Below are 7,159 nucleotides of genomic sequence, written 5' to 3' on the forward strand. Positions count from 1 at the left end.
TGGCGTTCGCGCAAAACATCGTAAGCCGATATCAACAGAATCTTGGTGAAAGCCATTGGATTGTTGTTAAAATATTCTGAAGTACCTACGAGCTACTAAAGATATATTTTTGGTGTATGGAGGAAATCCAGATTTAGAGCTCAAAGTGACCGGATACTATGATGCTGGGTTTCAAATTGATAAAGATGACACGAAGTCTCAATCAGGATTCGTCTTCGTTCTTAACGGAGGAGCTGTGGACTGGAAAAGCAAGAAGCAAACCATAGTTGCCATGTTTGCAACAGTGTCTGAGTACATTGCCGCCTCAGAAGCCGCAATGGAAGCAGTCTGGATAAGGAAGTTCATTAGCGGGCTAAACGTGATCCCCTCAAATGACTTACCCACTGATTTGTACTGTGATAATACTGGTACATTAATCATTGCCAACGATTCCGGAGTTCAGAAAGGTGCCAGACATTATGCTAGACGATATCACTATGTTCATGAGCAGATCGAACTAGGGGAGATCAAATTACTCAAAGTTCACACAGATTTTAACTTAGCTGATCCTTTCACAAAAGCTTTGTCTAGGCCCAAGCTTGGAAGGCATGCCGAGGGCATAGGACTTAAATTAGCTAGTTATTTCATGTAAATCTGTTGTTCGGTATTTGGATAAGAGATGTTAAACAATTTATATTTTTATAATGAAATGAAGTACTTGATATGTTTGATTTCATTCAATATTATATTGTGTCATATATTTGCATGTTTAATCCTTGAATATTTTATTTAATATTTTAAATATTTTATCAAATATTCTGAATTGTCCATTGTCTATTAATTATATGGGAATATAATTAAACTAAGACAAATCTGAGTGATTGGTTATATTCTTAGAATATATAATGGATGGTCCCACCAAACTCACATGATATCCATAATTGATGCATATCGGACTACCTCACTAACGAGTTATCACTTTATGGATCGACGTCATTAAGTGAAATTCGTAAATGGTTACTTTTATTGATCCTTTGACTTGAGATACAAGTAGGTCAGCATGTATGAATCGCACTTACTAGATGTAGTTCTAACTCACCTGAATAAGGGGGTACATAAAGGGCTATTTTCAGAAAGTGTCGTGAAGTATGATGACTGGCGATTATATTTGATAATCATTAATTAGTTATTGAATGAGAAACATAATCGTTAAATTATGAAATGACCTTGATCCATATTCATATTTAACAAGGTATCTGAACAAAGGGATAATAAATGTCTTAACCGTTTAAACATACTTTAAGAAACTATACTTAAATTTTTCCGGGAGCATTGACTTGTTGCTAGACGCTAACCAATGTTATTACCTACATTCATTACGAGCTCAAGTGAGAGCTGTTAGAATATGATCACGTAAAATGAACGTATGTCCGGAAAGTATTTAAGCCTACGGGGTCACACCTCAACGTGAATGTAACTATAATTAATTAATATATTAAATGTAATTTATTAATTAATTTGATCACGAAAAACTAACGAAGGTTCGTTAAAAGAGTTAATAGTTAACGGTACTTAACTAACGGGCTTAACGAATGTGAGTTGGAATTAGGAAACAATTAGGAAAACCCCTCTAGAATGTTCTAGGGTGTAACATCCCTGATTCTTTTATTCATTTCGTTGACTTTGACCGTTAGTCAAAGTTGACATATTGTTAGGTGACCTTATATTAGGTGAATAATTATGGTGTTAATTATTATGTGTTTATGTGGATAAGTTTGAGTAGGTGTTTCCATTTAGTGTGACAAAAATTGTTGATAAATGTTTACCGCCGATGCTTGTTATGGTGTTATGTATTCCCTGGTAGTGTCGAATAATTGTTAGAGACTATTATATGAAGTTACCTGAAGTTGGTATTGGTTAATAAAATTAGAAGGTGTTAAGTGTCGATTAAGGAAACCTAAAAGTCACCCTAATTAATTTCTTGTGCCTTACCTATCGATATAAAAAGAAAATATATATATTATGTTTTAACTCTTGAATAGCCGCAAGAAAGAAAATACGAGAGTCTAGTTACTTCTCATCTGTATGTTTCGGCGGCCGTTTATATTAATTAGAAGTAATGATTCGAATTGAGCTTTCTTGTTGTTCATTATCTGTAAACTAGACACATATTTACTTTTAGATAAATACTATATAGATGATTGTATCATTGGTTTTGTTAGTCAATGAATTGACCACCGATTTATGTATAGAAAACGAAATCATGAAGTAAATTTTAATATGATGCTGTCTTAAAATTGTGGTCCATAACGTAAGGAAAAAAAAAGTCATATTTGTTGTTTTGTGTTATTTTTCTATAACATCAAACGAGATGCATATATGTACATACATTATATAGTTGTGTTTCAATTACTTGTGGACCACCATCATATAAGTCAAGATTGTTGTTTTTTTAGTTACCTTCTTTTCTGAGTGAACTAGTTCATATATATATATTTTTGTATTGATACTTTTCGAAACAAAATTAAGCAGAATGTCTTGGTATTGTTATTGACTTGTACCAGAGAAAGAATGCAACTTGTAATATGGGTCATTATTTATTTTCTTTTAACATCAAATAACTCTTTTGTAAAAAGAATAGTTATTGTTATTCCATGTGTAGTCAAAAAAAGAAAAGAGCTATGCAGAATGTTATTTTCACATTATTGTTGTGTCTAGGTCGATTAGACTAGATTGGACTATTCTGTTCGACTTTTATTAGATAAGCGTAAGCAATAATAATGTAAAACAAAATAAGTGTATGGTTGTGGGATTCAAGAGTTAGTAATTTTTAATGTTTATTCTTTTATTGATTTATTATAATTATTGGTCCTCTATAGGTTGTTGGGAATACATAACAAGTTTGGTAAACTATTATTATTTGTGGTTTGTGAAGTGCAAAGGTAAGATAACTTACTTTTGACACTTGAGGGACACAACAAAACTTAGTTTTGATAATTAAACTCCCCTTTTATGTTGCTTAAAGTATCTCATGCATATGATGGGTGTGAGATATATGAGGGAGGTTGACTTGGGTATTGTTCATGCATGTTTATGTAGTAATGAGATGTTTATTACATGATTTACTTATGAAGCTTGTAGTTGGAGTTGTGAATATTTTGTGTGGACTTATTGACATAGAACATTAGACATGATTTAAGTTGCCATGTCACGTGCACGATAAGGGCCCTAGTGTTGATGTGTAGTTTTGGTTGCACCCTATTTGTGTATATAAGTCTCGAGCATTGTGTTGAAAGAGTTAAGCTTAACCCACAGTTAGCCTATTTAGGCTCGTTGTGCTGCATTGATCATTCGGGGGCACCGTACATGTTTCTCGTCTGACCCAATTAGTGTCGGTAGAGTAATTCCGGGTGAAGTGATTGACCACCAGTGTAGTAACGGGTTACTCATGGATTTGGTTATGCCTATCCTTAACGACAATGATGGACCCCGTAAGGCTTACCCATCTAGTCGGGTGTGAGATTTCCTATTTGGTCATGTGGCCACCTCACACAACTTATTTGTGCAGATCTTATTTGGCATTACCTTTGTGTTGATTGTGTTGTTTATGCAGTTAAGTAGCTAGTGTTGACATGGAGGATTGTTAGGCACATTATAGGATTTAATATACCTATTACGCAGATTTTGTGTTGATATTGTTGTAGTGCCTTTATGTATGCATGAGTTGTTTTATAATTGATTTAATTGGCAATCCTTTTCATTAAACTAACCTGTTATCTTACTCAGCTTTAATAGCCGACACTTGTTTTTGTGAAAATGTGTTGTGCTCTCAGGTTAGGCAGTAATTGGCGACTTGGTAGCATGCTTGTGAGACGGGTAGCTTTTATTGGAGCTTATGGATGTTGGCTTTAGTTACCCATAGTTGCATTTATTTAAGTAGACCTATTTATTTAGCCGTTTGGCCGTCACTTTGTTGGTTTGATTGTGTGTTTCATTTGGATTATTGCAATGATACTTGTTGGTAACACCTTTTGAGACATTTATTATGTTTTATTGATTCTGTTAGGAATCAAATGAGATTTTTTTAAATGTTGCTTCCGCAATTTATTAACGGTGTTATGTTTAAAGCTGAAATTTTTTTGAAATCCACATTTTTGTAAAGAAGAGTGTTACAAGTTAATATCAGAGCCGTAGTTTAAGTGAACCATTGGCCATAGGTGTAGGTCTTGGACTTAAACTAGTTAAAATAGTGCGCATTTGAACTTAGAAAGTTTGCCTTTAGGATGGGTTTGGGTTGAGTGTGAGAGTAGGATTAAGGCTTATATGTGTTTGCTGTAGAGATGAATAATTATGTAGCTTAGCCTTAATTTCCTTACTTCTCTTTATGCCTGCCGTTAAACTTTCTCGTTTGTGATTTTATAGAAGTATGGTGAATACCAGAAGCAGGAATGATGCTACTGGACCAAGTGTTACTGATGTGACTAATTTATACCCATTACCCACATCCTTATTGACCTGTTTCTTATGTGTTTTAAGTTTATTTCATGTGCATTTGGCGCGTTTATGGCGTTTGTTAGTGGTTTCAGGCGCTAGACAGGTTACGTGCTTACTTGGTACATTTTCGGAAGACTTAGCTTTAAAGATGAATCATAACCGAGGGTTGTTCAAGGAGGAAGAAATGGCGAGTTGAAGGTCGTAAAAGAAGATTTCCACATTAATCATACCCACTGCGACGCAGTGGAGGAGGCATATGCTCACTGCGCCGCAGTGGGTATAGTTGTTCTGAAAGAATTTGATCAGAAGAAAAAGGATGCGCCGCAGTGGGAAGGAATATAGCCACTGCGACGCAGTGGTGGGAAGTCAACTGGGGTGTTCAAGTCAAAGTTCAGAATGCGCCGCAGTCGTGGAAGCTCGAGATGACTGCGCCGCAGTCTATTGAAAGAAAATTGTACACCAGGTCAGAAAAAATAGACTGCGACGCAGTGGACGGCTATGTAGCCACTGCGCCGCAGTGGGTGCACGGGGGAACCAGACTTGCCTTGTTTTTGCATCAGATTTTGGAGGAGTATAAATAGAAAACCCTAGGTCGAAAATCAGGTATCAAAAATCTTTCTAGGAGCTGTTCTACAAGGGTTCTTCTTCCTCCAATCAAGATTATTTCTTAGGCGGATTCGTTGAAGATTCACGGGCACCCATCTAGATCGTATCTACTTATTGTCTTGCATTTTATTTTCTTCAAACGATTGGTACATCATGTTTCTCCTCTATTTTATTCATTATTGTGAATTGATCATGAGTGGCTAAACGTTTAATCATCCACTTTGATGAAACTAGACGGATAATGTGATTGCAATATTTTTAATTCAAAAGGGTTTATTTAATTATCGTTGTTCTGTGATCTTGATGATACTAATTCTTTTCATTAATTAATTTCGATATTGGTTGCATATGATTCTTCGTTGGTGGTACCAGTTGAATGTGTATGTGATTTTAAAACGGTTACTTGTCTATAAATAATCATCACTAGTTCATGGTATGATAGTGAATATCGTTTTAAGAAAAGATTAATTTTGTCAACGGGATTGATATCGGTTGGTGGTACCATGCTATTGTCACATAGGTTCAATTGATAATTTGATAGTCAATAAAACTGATTGTTAGAAGAATCGTCTTAGTTTTGGTGGTGCCGGCTTAGGTAATTCGACTAGCTTAATCTTGTCACGATTATCTTTAAACTCTAGAGAATTTGTCTGAAGTGTTCTTTTAAATTTATGCAATTATTTTGCAAACCAATTTACTTTATTTGTCAAAAGGATTTTCGAAGCAACACCTGTTTTCCAAACCATTTTACAAGCAACTAATCATTTCCCAATCCCTGAGAACGAACTCAGACTTACCTCTTAACTATATTACAAATGATCGGGTTCACTGACCGTTAATGCGTAGTAGTTAGTTTTTGGGTAGTTTTTGTTTTATAAATTTAAAGCTCGATTTTGCACATCAGTTACTAACCCGAATAACAATGTGAATGAGGGTCCCACTCCAGCTGAGTTGGTTGATTTGCTACGTTCTGTTAATAATTAGTTGACACGGACCAGACAAGAGTTGCAAGAAGTGAGAGTTGAAAGGGATCTTTTGTTGAATCAGCCTGAAAGATCGGTAGAGAGTTACCCTCGCTGAAACCGTCAGTATGAGGAGCCATCTCCTACTCGTAGCGATACAGGTATTACTCCTTCGGTTCATTCTATTTGCCGAAGGGACGACATGGTTTATAATGATGGGGATGATATGGATGGTGGTGGAGTTCACAAGAGACATCATGATGGCGGTGAGAGACGTGTGTTAGGTCCAGTTTTGGCTATAAACTGGAGCTCTCCAGCTGCATCTAGAGAGAATGAAGAATTGTCTGAAATATTAGAAGTCCAGTTGCATTGTACAGTTTAAGCAACTGATGACTTCCTCCAGTTGAGATCTGAAGACTTAAATCTAAAGACCTACCAGTTGAAGTCGAAGACAACAAGTGGAAGAAAGGAAATGGTAATGGCAGCGAAGGCTAGTTAACATTTCACCAGATCAATCAACTGGAGATCCTCCAGTGTAAATGCCTTTACAAAGCTTTATACTGATTACTAGGAGGACCTTTTGCACTACATCCTTTTACCTGGACAATAATCTTGTCTGTGGATAAAAGTGCAAAGATGTAGAGTGGTTGAATAAAGTAACCTTTTGTCTTACTTTATTTAGCACACACAAAGGATTATTTACTAATACTTTTGTGTGCTGTCAACCATATTTGTACGTCGAAGTTGAGATCCCAATGCTCATACTTCGAATATAAATAGAGGTCCTTGCCCAAGCATTTCAACAACTTTGCAAGCACATACATTCTGCAATATTGGTGAACTTGTGCAATATTCTCTCAATCGCAAAAAGGAACATTTCACAACTTTAAGTGTTTCGATTGTTAAGAGAATTTCCAAGTATAGATCAATTGTATTTCATAGGTTGTTAGGATATTTACATCTTTGTATTATCTTGGTTCCGCAACAACCTTGTATTTTATTTAACAATCTATAAATAAAATACACTTGAAAATTACATATTGTCTCACCATATTTCCTTACTTGTCAGTTACATTATTGCATTGTATTTACTTATTTACATTGTCACCTTAATTAGT

Source organism: Erigeron canadensis, chromosome 2, assembly GCF_010389155.1.
Source record: "Erigeron canadensis isolate Cc75 chromosome 2, C_canadensis_v1, whole genome shotgun sequence".
Lineage (NCBI taxonomy): Eukaryota > Viridiplantae > Streptophyta > Magnoliopsida > Asterales > Asteraceae > Erigeron > Erigeron canadensis.